This window comes from Lemur catta, chromosome 4 (assembly GCF_020740605.2).
Source record: "Lemur catta isolate mLemCat1 chromosome 4, mLemCat1.pri, whole genome shotgun sequence".
In the NCBI taxonomy this organism is placed as follows: Eukaryota; Metazoa; Chordata; class Mammalia; order Primates; family Lemuridae; genus Lemur; species Lemur catta.
This window is the reverse complement of record NC_059131.1, coordinates 93,293,612-93,310,863: the sequence shown is the minus strand read 5'-3', so window position 1 is coordinate 93,310,863 and position 17,252 is coordinate 93,293,612.

Genomic DNA, 17,252 nt, shown 5'->3' with positions numbered 1-17,252 from the left:
TATTCCATGTGATTCCAGTAACTGTGCAGAGTCTCAGCAATTCCACTCTAGTCAAGCATGTGGAATGTGGGGTCACAGGGGCTGGTTTCCAGGTCTCTCTCTTGTAATCAGGTGACTGCCCCTGGGCAAATTCTCAGCATTGGGAAACTCCTAGGAAGAAGTAACCATAAAATGTGGGTATGTTGAGGACCAGGTTCTGCTGAAAAGCCTAACATTGTTCCATGACTAGGATGTGTGCTAAGAGCGAGAGGCTACCACCTTCTCTCGTGACCCTTTGCTGTCCACAATTCTACAGGAATGTGACCATATTTCTTTTAGCTCAAAACCCATTACTTGCCATCAGCTTCTAGAAGGGGCAAAGTGGAATTAATTAATTTTAAAAAGTGAGAGAACTTTTAGAGGAGAAAACCAAATGATCCTGTAATATTCTCATGATTAAATTAAATGAACATAATTATCCATGCACATATGCACACCAAGGCATTATTATAATCAAGACCCTTAAAATATTGTATTGTTTCAAATTTATGCATATAGCACTTACTGAAGGCAAGTAGCTAGTGTGATATTTGAATTTGCATATTGACCATTTTCATATATTTTCATATATTAATTTCTAGTAGGAAGAAGCTGAATTATTACAAAAAATCCCAGGGTGATTTAGAAAAAATATTGTGCTTACGCTCGTTTTTGAACATCAGGGGCACTTAGCAACATTATCTTTTTTTTCTCCACGTAGTTTTCTGTGATGGATTTTCAACAAGATGACATCCAAGTGAAAGCCAAAATTAAATGGGAAGGAAAGAATGTTAAGTGGTAAAATCCTAAATAGCTTATTAGACTACTTAATTGGAGGGAATTTATTTTTTGCTGCTGTTAGGAACTCTATAGTCAAGCCTCTCTTTAACAATACTAATTGAGGGGGAAAAAGTGGCTATAGTAATATAGTTACCACACAATACCCTCCAGCAAGTCATTTAAGGAAATTCACAGGTACTTTCCTTTGATTGACTTTGGTGTTGTTGAAAATCAAGTCCTGTCTTCATTCATATCGTTGCTTTCTCACTTTGCTTCCAACCAGGTCCCCTGCTTATTCCTATCATAGCTTCACAGTGCTCTTGAAAGACTTAATTCTTAAAAGAAAATGAAGCTGTGCTTGTTCCTAGTTTAACTATCAGGCAGGTTTTTGAGCTTGATCGCTATACCCTTCAATCAAATGTATGACTAATGTTTGATAGTGCTTAGAAGCATTGCCCTCTGTAAGCACTTCTCTGTTTGTTGGCAGGAATATGTGTACATTCTCACAGAATGATGATTAATTACTCCGCTTCCTAGAGAAGGATAAGTTAGTAAACTGGTCACACAATGTGTGATGTGGCCGTGTTACTTTCATGTCAGGTAACTTAATGATCAAGTGTAATGCATGGCTTAATTCTCCGCCACTTATCTGGATACCTGGGCAAAGCATCCTGGTACTGATTCAATAAGCTGCCTTTTCCAGGGTCAACAATCTGAATTGCAGTTCAGACTACCCAATAGAAAAATGATTGGAAAGAAAGCAAAAATTGGAGTTCACCATCCATTATTTGGCTTGCGTGTCTAGAGGGTGGGCAGTACCTGTGTGTTGGGTTGACATTTTCCCATTTCCAATGGCAGGGGCGGTGCCAAACAAAGGTAGTGCCAGTGCAGGCACCTGATGAATGAAATAATTCATAGATCATAAGAGTTTCTTTGTCACACGGTGCCAGGGTCCCATTGAGCCACTCTCTGCCATGGCAAGGACTAAGACCAGAAAAGTCACCTGAAGGAAAGAGAAGGAATAAATAGAAGGTTAACCAAACACTTTTGAACTTCAGGTACAAAGCAAGGTTTGGGCAAAGATTTCCCATAGTTTCTTATTTGCCTTTTGTGCCGACTCATGCCCTGAGATTACATTCACAAAAGAGGCAATTGTGCAGCCAGGGCTGTGGAACGGCAAAGAAGAGAATGAACCTCACATACCGATTCCATGTGTGGGGGTGAGTCTGTGTCATATAGAAGCCGCTTGCCTTTGCCAGCCTGGCCTTTGCCCAGCAGGGTCGATTAAAATCCTGTACTGCCTGGCTGCTAGATTGATGGGAGACCTGTGGGGATTTCCATAGCCAGGTTTTTGAGTAAGACTTTTAAGCATTAATTTTGTGGAATGATGAAAAATGACTTTCCATGCATATAGTAAAAAGGGCTCTTCACATGAAGTGATACATTGAGGAAGTCCTCCTTTTTTTCTTCGAGTTGGTTCAGTTTTACCATCTCAAAGTAGCCGTTTGCAGCAAGGAACCTTCACAGACTTTTAGCATTTTGAAGGTTAAACTTGAATCTCCTCAAAAGCCATAACTGCTAGAAACCATGGAGACATGTAACTTCGTGGCACTGGAATGATTTGGAGGCATTATTTACTTGCTTTTGTTCTCTGACAAACTTAGTTTATCAGCTCTGTTTAGAAACTTGATCAACTTGGAGACTTTTTTTCCTAGAATCAGTGCTCAGTAACACACGTGGTCATTCTGTTTCCCAGCAATTCAACCTCAGGTAACCATGTGACTCAATCTGACTCTTTTCTGCTAACATCCTTATTTTAAAATTAGTTAAATCTTCCTATCGTGGTAAGCAAGCAAATATGAAAAGCTGTGCTCCATGTAAAAGTCCAGTAGATTCAGACTATGATTAAAACAGTGAAGATAATGACAATGATGATGGTGATATCAGCTAACATTTATTATGGATTTGCTATCTTCTAGTCACTTTGCTTAGCTGTTTACATGAACTTCCTTAATCAACCCTCCTAACCCAAGGATGAGATAGGTGTACAACTCTTCCCATTATACAGATGATGAAATGGAGTCTTAGGGAAACTGTGTAAATGCCCAGATTTAGGCACAGTCCAGTGGACCCCCAAACTTTTCCCAACTATTGTGCTATATATATAATGTCTCTGGAATAAAATATTAATGTTCAAAATAAAACATTTTTTTTCCGTGAGAGGTAATTGGTTATTGAAAGATTGTGCAGTTTTGTTGTTACCGTCTGAAGCCAAACTCTGCATATATTGCATTCATTCATTCTACGGTTTTTAAACTGCTCTGATGTGTGAGAAACCACACTAGGCCCTAGACATGTATCACACTCCACATCCAGCTGGCAATATAGTAAGAGAAAAATCAAAATATGTGTTTCCTAATACTGGCAGTAGGACACTCTCACCACAACCCTGATTTTGAATACCTAGTATCTATCTATTTACATATACTGTATTTTCTGGAAAGTAAATTGCTGTGTAACCGATGTCTGTGAAGGTTGAGGTCAGAGAGCTCATGCTTAATGGGCAGAGATGGCATAGTGCTGTGATCCCAAGGTATACAATCTGACTTGCAAGCACTGATAAATAACTTTACAAAAAATGTAAATTCCTACATTGAAATGGATTCGGAGGCTTAAGATGGTATATCCTTACCATGGAGAAGTTAAATAACACACACAATTAATATTTAAGAGCTATTTATGGTTTTCCAAGCACTATTAAAACATTTCTGGCTTAAAGGTAGGATATGTGACAAGTGATAGGCACATTGAGAAGACACCTTTTGACAAAATGCTTCCTCATTCATTGTTATGTTGCTAGCTTGGTCATCCTCTGTTCATGATAGAGGACCTTCTTAAGATTTCTCAAACGTATTTTTCTGGATTTCTCTCTACAATGCCAGTCTCTCTACAATTAAGTCTCAGATTGCTGTGGCCACTGATTACTGGACACTCTCAGTCCTAGTTTATGGATGGCTTTTTGGGGGTGGTGTCCTGGCTGCACCCGGCATAGTAGTAGAGGAAAAGGGGCTCAATTTCTTACATTGCAGTACCTGGGCCCCATCTCTAATCCAGTGGCCGTGCTTAGTGAAAACAAGGTCAGTTAAGATTATGAAATGGGGAAGAGGGGAAGTTGATCATGGACTTTCATCTTCGGAATTCTATGAACTTAATCAAAATAGTCTAGGGCTCGTAGTTTCCATAGTGGGAAAAGAATCTTTGAGAAATTATTGGTTTAACAATGGCTGCAAAACAGGTACTGTCACAGACTCTTTTTAAAATGTTTGTAAGTTTTAATTAGAAAACATTTCAAATAAACATGTAAGTGCATAAACTAATAGAATTGAGCCCCGTATATCTACTATCCAGATTTATGAGATGTTAACATTTTACCCAATATGCTTCAGATTGCTCTTAAAACAAATCACATACCGATCCCTTTTTTCTCCTTCCTCTCTCAATAGTAATCACTCTCCAATGGTTAGTATGTGTTATTCCTATCCATTTTTTTCTTTAACTGCATTTCCATATACCAAAAGTAAGATGCAGTATTATTGTGTGTCTTTTAAATATTTACCTAATGTTTTTCTACTATATGTATCCTTTTGTAATTTTCCAGTATTGCCTTTTAATGCAAATGCAACTAGAACAATTGCGCCTTGGTACAAGCCAGAAGGAAATCCTTGTTTCCAGGTGTTTGGAGTTGCTTTGGCAGCTGCTCTAACTGTCCCAGCTCTTCATTCTTCACAGCATTCCTGGTATTCATCTGCGTTTACTATTTATCACTTTGGCTCATGGTTAAGTGCATTTATGCAATAGCTTTAAAAATCTTCAACCCTTGATCCACACACCCTCATCTTGCTTATTGAGTGGCTATAAAGTTGATCCAAGGAAACAAAAGATCATAAAATCATGGCAGAAAATGGAAGGCCATCCTAGGTAGTTATTTTTCTGTAAGAGAATAGGTTCTTGATTTTTCTTCTCTGCTAAGCCAGAGATTTTTGTCAGACTCTTTGCCTTTCCGTTCCCACATACCTGTGCATGGCCACGCCCTCTCCAGGGAGGACATTGGGAAACCCCAGCACTGAAGAAATCATTTTCTTGTAATAGTAACCGATTAAACTAGTTACCAGCTGGAGAGCATGTTCCAGCACTTAAGTTAATTGAACTGTTGCAAACTAAATATGATTCTAAATTGTTTCAGTATTCCAAAGCACTTTATGCGTGCAGATAAAAATGAAAAAAAATTACCAAATTGGTTTGGAATGTACAAATCAGGCATACAGTGTGGACATTTAGATCTATGATCTGATAAGTTTGTAGTAGGTACCTTGAAAAACTTTATGGGCTTTTTTTTCTTTTTCTTCTTTTGCTGAGCTCTCTTTGGAAACCCCTGAACCACTGCTTGATGTGATATTCAATAAGTGGAAGTCAGGTGCAATCAGAAAGGGAACTATCTGCATCAGGATTTTTCTACCAATTTGCCCAGAAAATAATCTCTTCATGATTCATTTCACGGGCCAAGTAAAAAGGGAATTGTTGCAAGGAGGTTGAGCTTAGTGGAGAAAGTATAGTATTTTATTTTGGGAGAATCTGACTAGAATTTGGTTTATGAATCTGTTTGGAGGGCATAGTTTTCCATGGGGTGGTTGCCCTTCTGTATCTAGGGCCACTGTACATAATCATTGAGTGTCTAAATTCAAGAAGGGGGTGGTCCTGAGGAAAATCTGAATGGCAAAAGATGTTACCTTCCTGTCTTCCAAGTCCCTTCTTCCTCATGTCTCCCTCATCACCCAACACATATATAGATGATATTCTATTTCCGTAGCTTTCTTTTGCTGTAGATTTTCCAGTCCTCTACATAGATCAGGTCAAGGGCTGGGATTAAATGGGTTGAGAGGGTCAGATGGGATGTGAACCTCTTGGCAGCTTAATGCATCATCCTTAGTAACAAGTCACACAAGATCCATGACAATTATCACATCCCTCCCAGATCATTCCTGCTCCTCCCAAAGGAGACCTTAAGAAGAAGATGAAGTGAAATAACCTATCAGTTGATTTCATGGACTCTTTTTGAGAAGTTAAATAAACTCAAAGGGTTAGAACTAACATCAGGATGTGGGTCTTAGAGGACACAAACAAGGATGCTGAGGTCAGAATTGGTGAGGAATTCTGGCTTCAGGTCATACAATGGTAGATATGGGTTAGAATATAGGCCGACAGTTTTGTTTCAGTTACACCACAAGTTACCTGGGACCATACAACATTGGAACATAAACCAGCAACCCATTGGCAAGAACCAACTCATGCAGAACAAACTGAGTCCATAAGGACAGCAGGGATAATGACTGACCAGTCAGGTGTAGCCCAAAGGAAGGCAGAATCAGTCTTATTACAGAGTAGGTAGCTGTATCCATACTATGAGTTAAAAAGTTCAGGGTTGATATTTTTCTGTAAAATATCTCTGTTATAGCTCACAAATCATTATGGAAATTTAACATTTGGTAATGCATGTATTTTTAATTAAGTCAGAAAAAATAATAAACTGTAGTCATTCCTAGTTCTAGCATACCCTTGCTCAGATAATTTCAAGACCAGAGTTAGTTGTATTAGAACAAAAAGTGAGAGAAATCTGGATACCCAAGACCTTACTGCGTGGAGGAAGGCAGAAAGTACAGTGACACTGGGTGATCAGAAGAACACGTAGTGAGCATGCCATTGATTTCACTGTCATGTAGCAGTTTGAATAGGCTTCTTGTTTCATCATACGCTTCTTAAACCCCAACATTGAGCACTGTGCCAGATGTAGAAAGGATAAAGCATGTAATTCCTACCTTTAAGAAACTGCTAATCAAGTATGTAGAAATATATAGTATTCAGCAAACCTTAAAAGAAAATACGAACGATAGCCTGGACATTGTTTTTGTCTCTAAAGTGGCAAAAATGAATTAACAAGAGACCTTGTCCCAACCAATGTGCAGTCTAGTAGATGCACAGAACATAATGAGTGCATGACTAAGAAAAGTCCCAAGACTGATGGGAACAAATCCACTAGTCAGGAGGAGGGGAAGGAGAGTGAAGTCTCCATGGGATGTCTCTTGCCTGGGCTGGCCCCTGACATGTAGAATTAGGCAGTTGGACAAAGTTGGACAAAGTAGTAGTGAAACTCTCTCTTTTCCCAGATCGCTCCTGGAGTTGAGATTACCCAAGATTTCACTAACCTATCTGCTTATGAACACTTACCATTTCTCAGTGACTTCATTCAAGTGTTTTCCCTACAAAATTTTCCTTAATCCATCTCTCCCCACCATCTGTCCTCAGATTTGTAGAACTCACTCCTTCTTTATTGTGTCTTCTGCACATATGCCTATCGTAGCACTGATAATATCATACTCTAAGTTATCAGTTTACCTTTATTTTGCCCTTTGAGTTCATAAAGACGTTGGCTGGCTGACTGGAAGAATGAATGAAAATGGACAGAATTTTCATGTTTACCTAAGTGAATCTCCAAATGCCCTCTCTAGCTCTGAATCATTTCTGGAATATCATTCTTCTCAAGCTCCTATAAAAATGACAATTTATGATTCTGGAGAAAGGGAAATGATCCCTCAAGCCTTCTCAGAGAAATTGAGTGGAAGGAATACTTGTGTGGTAGCATTTTCCCTCTCATGGCTCATTCACGGACACAACCATTTTGCTATGACACAAACGTGGTTTCTTCCTTTAGGGGCAGTCCCAGTGAGCTTGCCCCGCCTGGTCTGTGCAAAACATGGGCTATCTTTCCTGAGAGCTTTTTGACTTCTCCCCACATAGGCTAGCTCTGAGGAAGTTGTCTGCTACTTCTCGCTTCTAAACATCCTTTGCTTTTCTTTTTTAACTGCATGGTTCTAATTTGGGATTCCTTGGATTACACATCATCCAGGCCAAGTTTTTGATTCTTTACCGATGTGGGAAGTTGGGTTAGGCAAGGGGGAGGGGGCTGAGGACAGGGGTGCAGAGCCAGCTTTCCTAGGAGTTGGCCATTATTTTAACAATTCTGTTTATTGTTTTAGGGGCACTTCCCTGGAGGGGCCAGAGATTTCTGCTGATCCTAGGGACTTAGAGGAGTTTGAAACTTAGTGCAAAAGACTCATCTGAGCTCAAATGGATGAAGCCTGGGGATATTTGCTCATGCCTTCCAAATATCTGTCTAAAAATGTCTCATTCCTGCTATTTCTACGGCCAAATGAATTGTCACATCCATGTGCATCCCTTACCCAGCAATCTGTTTATTAAGAAAGAGGAGCCTGTTGTATCCCAATTTCTGCTTTCCAGGTGACTTATATTAATTAGTTTGCAGCAGGCACAGTTTATCTCTGGCTGAAACCAAAGCAGATGAAAATGCTGCCGTGCAGTTAGATTTCTTTTTTCTTGAAACGATGAATGGGATGAAGATACTTATCTGGGAGAACAGGTTTCAGGTGGAGCCTCCATCAGCAGTACTTTGAAATGTATTGTTGGACTATGGCTGATCTGGGTAAGGAATAAAAATAGCCTGTCATATTGTGACTACATTAACTCATTTCTAACACAAGAGGCTGAGGCCCCTGCGCAATGATAGACTTGCTCTCAAAGTAGAAAGCATGGCTGTTGTGAATAACCATGGAGCTAGTTCTCAATTATTGGAATTTCCTAAAAGATATTGCTAATTTCCCCAAAGCTGTGGCTCCATGTTAGAATTTATCTCAGTCCCCCAATACAGGGAACAGAGCCTTTTAAATCAACCTACACTCATTTTAATTATTAATAGTAGCCCCCTCTCAACTGGTTTCTGCTGGGTAGGATTCGTGTGGAGTCAGCACTGAAACCTCAAGAAGTTAACAAAGTGAGAAATTATGAGGACAATCTGACAATGAAATAAGAGTCTACTCTAGTTATATGACTCTAGGGCATTTATTTCTTCATATCTTGTAGCTTCAGTTTCCTCAACTGAAAATGGGAAAATAACCCCAATTTGGTGGGGTTGCTATGGCATTCCTGGGGGCTAATCTATCTAAAAGAACATGGCAAACAATAGTAGCTACCCTTCTTCTAGGAGTGGCAGGGATGGTCGATGCCTTTGAAAAATGAAAAGTTGTGAAATCTGGGGTCCAAAGAATGTATTATTTAATCAATTTTATTTTATTCCTTACACACTATTATAGACAGTGAGACTATGGGAAACAAAACCAAAACAAAACAAAAATACAAAAGCCCTGGGATAGGTTGGAACCAGAAGCTCTGGATTCTAGTTCTGGCTGTAAGGACTTTGCCGTGTGCTTCACCTGTCCAGCCTCCAGCGGCCACATCTCTAAAGTGAAGGGGGCAGAGAGCTTCCACTTCTGACATGCTATGAAAATGGAAAAATGTCCTTTGTGCATTAACCTCTCATCTTTTCCTTGCCACTATGGATAGTCCTTTACGTTTTTCTTCATTAGTTTCTTCTCTACTACTTGTGTCTCTCATGTAGATATTCCTTTGGCTTTTTTCTTTAATCATCTTTCTTTTCTTTGTGCCTGTTCTCCTTAAGATGCATCATTAACTTCAATAACGTTGACTTTCCTAAGACCATGGAAGATGACTTCTAAATTTATTTATTTCCCCAACCCAAATAACTCTCCCAAACTTCAGACTCATGGATACCTAACTACTGGACACCTCCTTTTGGGTTTCCCCCCAAAGTTTAAACACAGTATGTCCCAAACTGAACATATCATCTCATTCCCTCAAAGTCTACTTATAATCCCATCTTCAGGGATTGTCATCAACTCAAACTGCCCTGGCCCAAAGCATCAGAGTCCTCCTAAGCCCTCCCTGCTGTTCATGACCACATCTCATTGATCACCAAGTCTTGCTTATTCTATTTCTTTAAATGCCCTCAAATTGCCCTTTCATCTTCATTATTTCATTTATAACCAATTTTTCTATATCTTCCAATTTGCACTCAAAAGATTGCTTCAAAAACTCTAATTTCATCCAACCTCACCCTTATTTAGAGCCTATTCATGGTTTTACATCGTTCCCTGCAACCAAAGGTAAAGTCCTTAGCATCAAGTATAAGTTTCTCTCTGAATGATCCCCACCCTCCTCTCCAAAGATTCTTCTCACCACACTCTCAGCTTCACTCTTGCTGCATCCTTTGTAGCTTCTGGAATAGATCCTACTCAATTATATTTCAAAAGCTTTGCTCTTCCCCATGTTTGGAATGTTCTCCCTCACCTTCTCTATCAGAGAAGCCGTGGATATTTTTCCCACAGTCATTAAGAGTCCATGCTTTGAGGTAAGACATACCTGCGATGAAATCCCAGATCCAGTGTTTATAAGCTCTGTGATAGTAGGCAGGTTGCTTACTATCCATATTTCAATAGTATTACTTTGAAAATGCAAATAATAATACCTGCTACATAATGTTGTTGTAAAGATTAAGTATGATACATTTAGTGTGGCACCTAGCACATAGGAATAATCCATAACTGGTGACTCATATTTGTCCTTTTCAACTAGACTCTAAGCCCTTCTTCTCTTCCCCCAACCATACCTCTTGTATCCTGATCATAAATTTAAGCTCCAGGATGTCAGAGACAGTTTATTTTGTTCACATTTATTTAGCGCTTGTCACTGTGTCTGACCCACAGCAGGCACACCGTAGAAATGTTGCTTCCATCAAGATTTAACTCAGACACTGTTTCTTCTAGGAAGCCTTTAGTGAAACCCTAACCTGCCCTCATCACTGTTTGATTACTTCTCTTAAGTAATAGGCTCTGCTTATACACTATTGGAATGATTTCTTTTCTTTTCTGGACTCTTGAGTTTTTAGAGGGCAAAGACTGTATCAATTACACTTTTGAATCCTCAACACCTTTCCCAGCTCCAGTTAGTAAGAATCAAGAAAACCTTTGTAAGTAAATGAGGGAAAGAAGAATGGCCAGATTGGATTAGTGATGGATGAATGGATTCTCTCTTTCACCTGTGTTTCTTTTTCCCCGCCTCCTACAATGCTCCATTTACATTCTGTCTCTAAGAATCAGACAGAAAATGTGGAAACTAATGAATGTCAGGCAGGTGAGATCGCTCCTTCACCCAGAGTAGACGTCACAGACAGCCCCCTGGTGCTCTGCTGAGATTATCCTATTGACGGTGGCACCCGGGTAGGAAAGATTCCCTGATCATAGGAGCTTTAGACAAGCTTTCCCCTGAGCAAGGGCATGAGAACAGCACAGGCAAGCTTCTGGGGAACTTTGCAGACCTTCCTGAAAGGAGTCTGAAAAGCTAGTATGTAGGTCAGTGTCGACCCTGGGACTCTGCCCACACAGGTATAAATAAGAGCCTGGAAGGACTGTATGTTTCCAAATGCCCAGGTGAGAGTGGCTGAGAGATGGTCAGAAAAGGAAGATAAAGACCTCTCTCATCTGTTCTCTGGGCCATGGCCTCCAAACCACCTTGTAGACAAGGCAAAAAGGCGAGCTGACCCTGATATGCATTGAAATGAAAGGGTTTGTGTGCAAATCAGGGAAAAATCCTTTCAGCACCTACAGGACTGGTGCCAGGGAGTTAACATTTGGAAATCTCAGCTCTGTGCCAGGTTGTTGTTTGAAAAGGAGCAGATCTTGGAGCAAATGCCAGTGAGGTACAGAGGGGAAGAAGTGAGGACAAGGACTCCAAGAATTAGCTATTCAAGAATGTTCCAGAAACCTGATAGCTCTTTTCCTTGTCAAAAGAAAAAAAAAAGAGAGAGTGGGGGAAAAAAAAAAAAAGAGAGAGGACATTCAAAGGAGCATGCATTGAAGCAGGCTGCTCAGGGTTTTCAGGGGAATTGGGAGGGCAGATGCTACAAGGTTATTGGAGTCAGTGTCAAATGCGAGAACAAAGTGGCAGTGACATGAGCTAAGAAATGACTAAGCACTTGAGCCCTGGAGTAGTAATAGATGGATCCAAATGCCAAGTGAAGCAGTTGTCTCAACTCATTTGAATACCTCTGAAGAGGTGATGAAAAAATAGCAGGAGGATGGAACCTCTTCTGTTCTGTAATATCCCGAGATTATGAGATAATGTTGCCTTATTCTGCTACTCTGTGATTGTGATTGATCAACCCATTTTTAGGATGGAAGTTTTAGGAGCAGGGCACTCCAGGTTTCTGTTTAGTATGGGGCCCATTGTTCCTATAAGTTCACTTCCCATGTGCAGTGTGGAGCTCTCCTTCCCCTCATGAAGGGCTGCTCAGAGTTTTAAGATAAAAGGGAATGGTTTGGCACTCAAACAGGTAAGCATTTGGTTCATATAGAACTTCTTCCTTCTTTCTGTCTTTTCTGTTTCTTCTTTTCTCATCAGTGCTTCTATATGTTGTGAAACCTGAAGAATTTGGGTCTGAGGGATATGGTGAAGTGAGGGGAAAATGTTAAAGAAGGCAACATTCATAGATACAAATTTTGTTCTCTCATAGAGTATCAGTATGTGAAAAATAATTGAGTAAATATTTGGCATGTATTAGATGCTTGATAATACTTCTTGTTTCTCCCCAATTACTTGTTCCCTCTTTCCCTAGCCCCTTTTCAGTTTTGCTTTATTAAGAAGGATAAAAATCACTTTCAAAAGAATTATTGTCTATGAAAATAGACATCATGTACTACTACTAAATGGCTTCTCAGCACCTGACCCTACGTTAGGCATTTTCATGACCTCAATTCTGCCTTATTGCAACTCAGAATGTTAGGGAAACTATACCCACTCTGTAGATGAGAAAATTGAGTTAACACGAAGTCAGTCACTTGCCCTTGTAGCTAAAAAGTGATGGAGCTGGAATGAAAATTCAGGTTTCCTGGACTCCAAATCCATGATTTTTTATGCTGCTACATTTCTCTCATGGACCATGCAAATGTGCTTTCTTGGAGCAAATACATAATACATGTTGGTCATTTGATACCAGGGCTAGGGCTAGTTAAATTGGTGCATTAGTTCTCGGGTGGACTTCCTTTTGGAATTCTCCTTTCCACACCCTGTGTTCAAACAGCAATCGGGAACTCTGCTCTTCTGGTCAGGTAGCCTTTGGTTATCTCCTGCAATTGGGGGTCACCAGCCCTTTCTCTGTCCTTATAGGGGCTCAAGGTCTCAATGAGCTAATTAAATAAACTTATCTTGCCTAATAGCTCTTAATTCCAAAGTCAGTGCCCTTCCTGAAGTACTAAATGCAGAGTCACAAATGGAAATTTCAGTTGGTAAAAGGTTGCTGAGAGAGAGAAATTTTTTGAAGTAGACAAAACTTCATTGCCTTTCAAATCTCACTGAGTAGTAGTGACCCATTGTAGCTACATGTTGGCATTTCCTTGCTGACAAAAGCCCTGTTGAAAAACTAAGTGTTCAGATCCAAGCCTTGAATTTCCTGAATAGTAAGTTCCAGTTGGGAATGACTTTCCTGGATTTGTTAAATATTTCTTGAGCACCTACTATGTGCTAAGCTCTGTTCTAGGTAGGAGATTCGAGGGGGAAAACTCAAACCCATGTGGAGGGTCTATGCTACAGGTTGAGTATCCCTTATCCAAAATGCAAGGGACCAGAAGTGCTTGGATTTTGTTGTTGTTGTTTTTGTTGTTTGATTTTAGAATATTTGCATACTTACTGCCTTAAGTATCCCTAATCCAAAAATCCAAAATGCTGTAATGAGAATTTCCTTTGAGCATGTCAGTGCTCAAAAAGTTTCAGATTTTGGAGCTTTTTGGATTTCAGATATCCAGATTTGGGATGCTCAACATATCATAAAAGTTTCCCCTTTATCCTCCTCTGTCCTTGGACAATTTTGTAGCTTATTGACCACTTAGAAGACACCTTTGAAATGATCAAGCATGTGGCTAGGGGAAAAAGAGATTACGAAAAATAAAGAAGGGACATTAGTTTAAAACTGCTCATTTAGAGTTGCTAGTTTCAATCAATGACAATTTTAAGATATTAACTACATTCTGGAGTAACTTTTCAAACAAAAACAAAAACAAAAAAAAATCAAAAGGTGCCATTACTGATATTCTCCAAGGTTTTTCTAATAAGATCAGGGTCAGTGATGGGAAATAAGCTGGAAGATGAATAGGGTGTCAGAATGCAATTGAGTTCCAAGGAGTTACAGCAAGTTCCCCAGTAAACAAAGCTTGAGCAAATTCGTTGCCAGATGATGATTAGAGAGGCCTTTGGTGAAAATGGCCAAGGGAACAGCTGCTTTCCCATCACACAAAATAGTGTTGGACCCTCCTTACTTAACCTATTGAAAAGCATCCCTTGGCATTCTCCTGTGCAGAGAAGGAGGTAGCCACTTGAACCTCTCTGCTTCTCTGATTCTGCACTCATTTCTATTTTGTCAAAAAGCCTTGGTAGATTCTTTCCATGGCCAAACTGGAATCAAATCCTATCGCCATCAATTACTAGCTGTGTGACTTTGAGCAAGTATGCAACCCCTCTAAGCCTCAGTTGCTTCATCTGTGCAATGGGGATAAGAGTAATATGGGTAATAATAATATCAAATATTGATGAAGTGATTACTTCTCTGTTGAGGCACTGCCATGTTGGAGACGCATCACCTCACTGGGTGCTCCCAGTCCCTATGAGGTATGTGTGATCACACTGATTGATATTTATTAATATTGTCATGGAGAATCCTGTTCATAGTTCAGAAATCACTAGAAGTGACGTTTAAAAAAAAACCATAGTTATCTTTTTAAAAGTACAAATGGCTGTGCAACATCTATGACAATCATGACTGCCAGGGAGGGGTACATTACTTAATAAGTGGCATAGATTGGAACAGCTCCTGCACTCTGTAAGATAGTGCTGCCCCCAACACCCACAGAGGCCTCTCAGGACAGTGGGAAAGTCAGACATTTAGTTAGCTGAGAATATATACTACCTAGTAAAAGGGTGTGTAGAGTGCTTATGTGCAAAAGTGATTACTTGTCAAACTCACAGAGAGAGAGAGAGAGAGAGAGAGAGAGAGAGGCAGAGAGAGAGAGAGAGAATATTGCCTTATGCCTCATTGGGTACCCTTGAAAACAAAGGAGGAAACCACATTGTCCCCACCTGTGACTCTGACTCTATGACCTGCTCTCTGATTTGGCCTGGAAATTCCCAACCTAGCAGAAAGCACAGATGCATGTATTTCATTTTTGGCAAAATCCTGCAAGGGCCTCTCTCCCCAGGCCTCAGCCCTGCAGAAAGCACGTGCTTCTTTTAGAAGGAAGTGAACCATCTCTTCAGCTTGGCCCCCCCAGAACTGCTGTCTCTTCTCTCCATCCCTGCTGGCCTCCAGTCTTTTCTCTGTTCCACTCTTGTTATGGGATCTGTGAGAAAAGGAAAATCAATTCTGTAGTTAAGGTCGGCCAGTAAAATCTGCTCCTAGGTCTCCTAACCACAGCCCGATGGATCCAGCCACATTTCTCCTGGGCTACAATTCAATAAACCTCCTAATGGCCTTTGTCATGACTTCCCTTCACACAGACCCTCAGTGATGCCTTCCATGCCCCCCTATAAACCTCCTTGAAGGGCCATAATCTTGTCTTTTAGTTTTTCTGGATCATTTGGGAGTTGAACTGGGCTGGGAGGGTGATGGCGAGGGCTGAGAAAACAGAGCTCTGGGCTTTTAGCCACATGTAGTTATTCCATTTAGTTTTTGCAGCAAATTATCACAGCAAAAAAGGTACCTCTGATGATGTCAACTGGGAAAGGTTTGAAAGAGTTACCCCCTGAGCTTCGCCTACTCCCTGAATTGTCCTGTAGCATCTCTTAAATCATTCATTCTTTTCTGGTAGGTCAAAAGTGAGAAATATTTTATGAGCACCCACCATATTCTAGGTAATGTGACAGCTGACAAGGATGAGCCCCAGGCTGCTGCCCCCAGTCTAGATGGGGGAGACAGACAAGGAAGTTAGGGAGGAGGTCAGCCTTAAGGCAGTAAGTCCTAGAGCCCTTCACTGATTTCAAATTACGAGGGAAGAACCTGTTTTTCTCCACAGGGGCAGAGAACATCAAGAGAGGCCTTTCTAGGTACGGTTGCAATGTAGTGAATCTTGAAAGTCAAGGGTCAGTTAATGCAGGGAAGAAACATAGGAAGTAGTGTGCTTGGACATCAAACAGACACAGGCTAAAATTCCGTCTCTGCCACTATTAGCGATGTTACCTTGGACAAGCTATAGATCCTCTCAAAATGCAGGTTCCTGAGATCTAAAATGGATTAGCCTCCTGTAAAGACTTTTTGTGAAAATTAGCAATATAATTTTTTGGATAAGTACTAGATTCATGTCCAAAAATAAGCAGATACTCAATACATACAATTTTTTATTATGTATGATAATTGTTATTGATTACAGATTTATCAAGGATCAACTCAGTAATAATTAGAACTTGAACACAATCCATTGAAAAAAATGAAAGGCTTGAAGTTTGATATTTGCAATGGGTGCAGAGGGGAGTAGTAGGAAATCGTCGAGGGAGACACATGTGGGTAGTTTCGCAGGAGCCAGTGCATCATGGGCCTTATACTCTGCATTACGGAGTAGAGATTGTTTTCTTGAAGGGGATGAGAGTCATTAAAGGTTAATCGCTCTTTAGGAAAGGTTGTGTGGAAGCAATTAGACAGCCCAATGATGATGTGGCCATTCTTATTGTCAGCTGTCTGATCCTGGCTTACAGAGCTTTGGTTCATTTACCACCTAGCCATGGAAATAAAACCCCAGGCACCACTTTGCTTCTGAAGAATTCTCAGCAATTTTTCAGAGAGTAAAACATTCTCTGTGAAATTCTTGAAGATTTCTCCCCCTCACTCCGAAATGCTCTGAATTTCAAGCAGCTATAATGTTGCTGACTCATTTCTAGTTTCATAAGGATCTGAGTTGACTTGTCATATGTTATAAATCTCTAGTTTATGGAATCTCTCCTGCTGCTGAAAGGTAGACCTGGAAGTGTGTCAAATGAATTCAAGGTGGGCTAAACAGAAGATGAACTTAGGAAGTGTCCTGTAATTTTGCTCTTTTTATTTTTTTTTCAGTGAAAGGAGACCTTTAATGTTTTTACAGAGAGTCATTATTTAATTTGTCTTAAGAAGAAAATGTTAAGAAGTTGTCTTTAAAGATATATGTCTATGAAGACTGATTGTATTTAACAAATTTCCCAGGGCTTCCTTTAATGCTTCATATAATCTTTCTGTATAATTTACACACACACAAAAAAAAATACATCAGATCTCTGACAGGAAGCAAATTTTCTCTTTTTGAGACTTTGGTTTGACTTTGTCCATCGTGGACAGGGACATCCAGCCACTTTGGGAAACTGGGCACCCAAGTCTATGTGTCAAATGGGAAATGCAAAGATATGGCAATGTACCATGAGAGGAAAAAGAGGCTGGACTGAATACAAATATGGCTTAT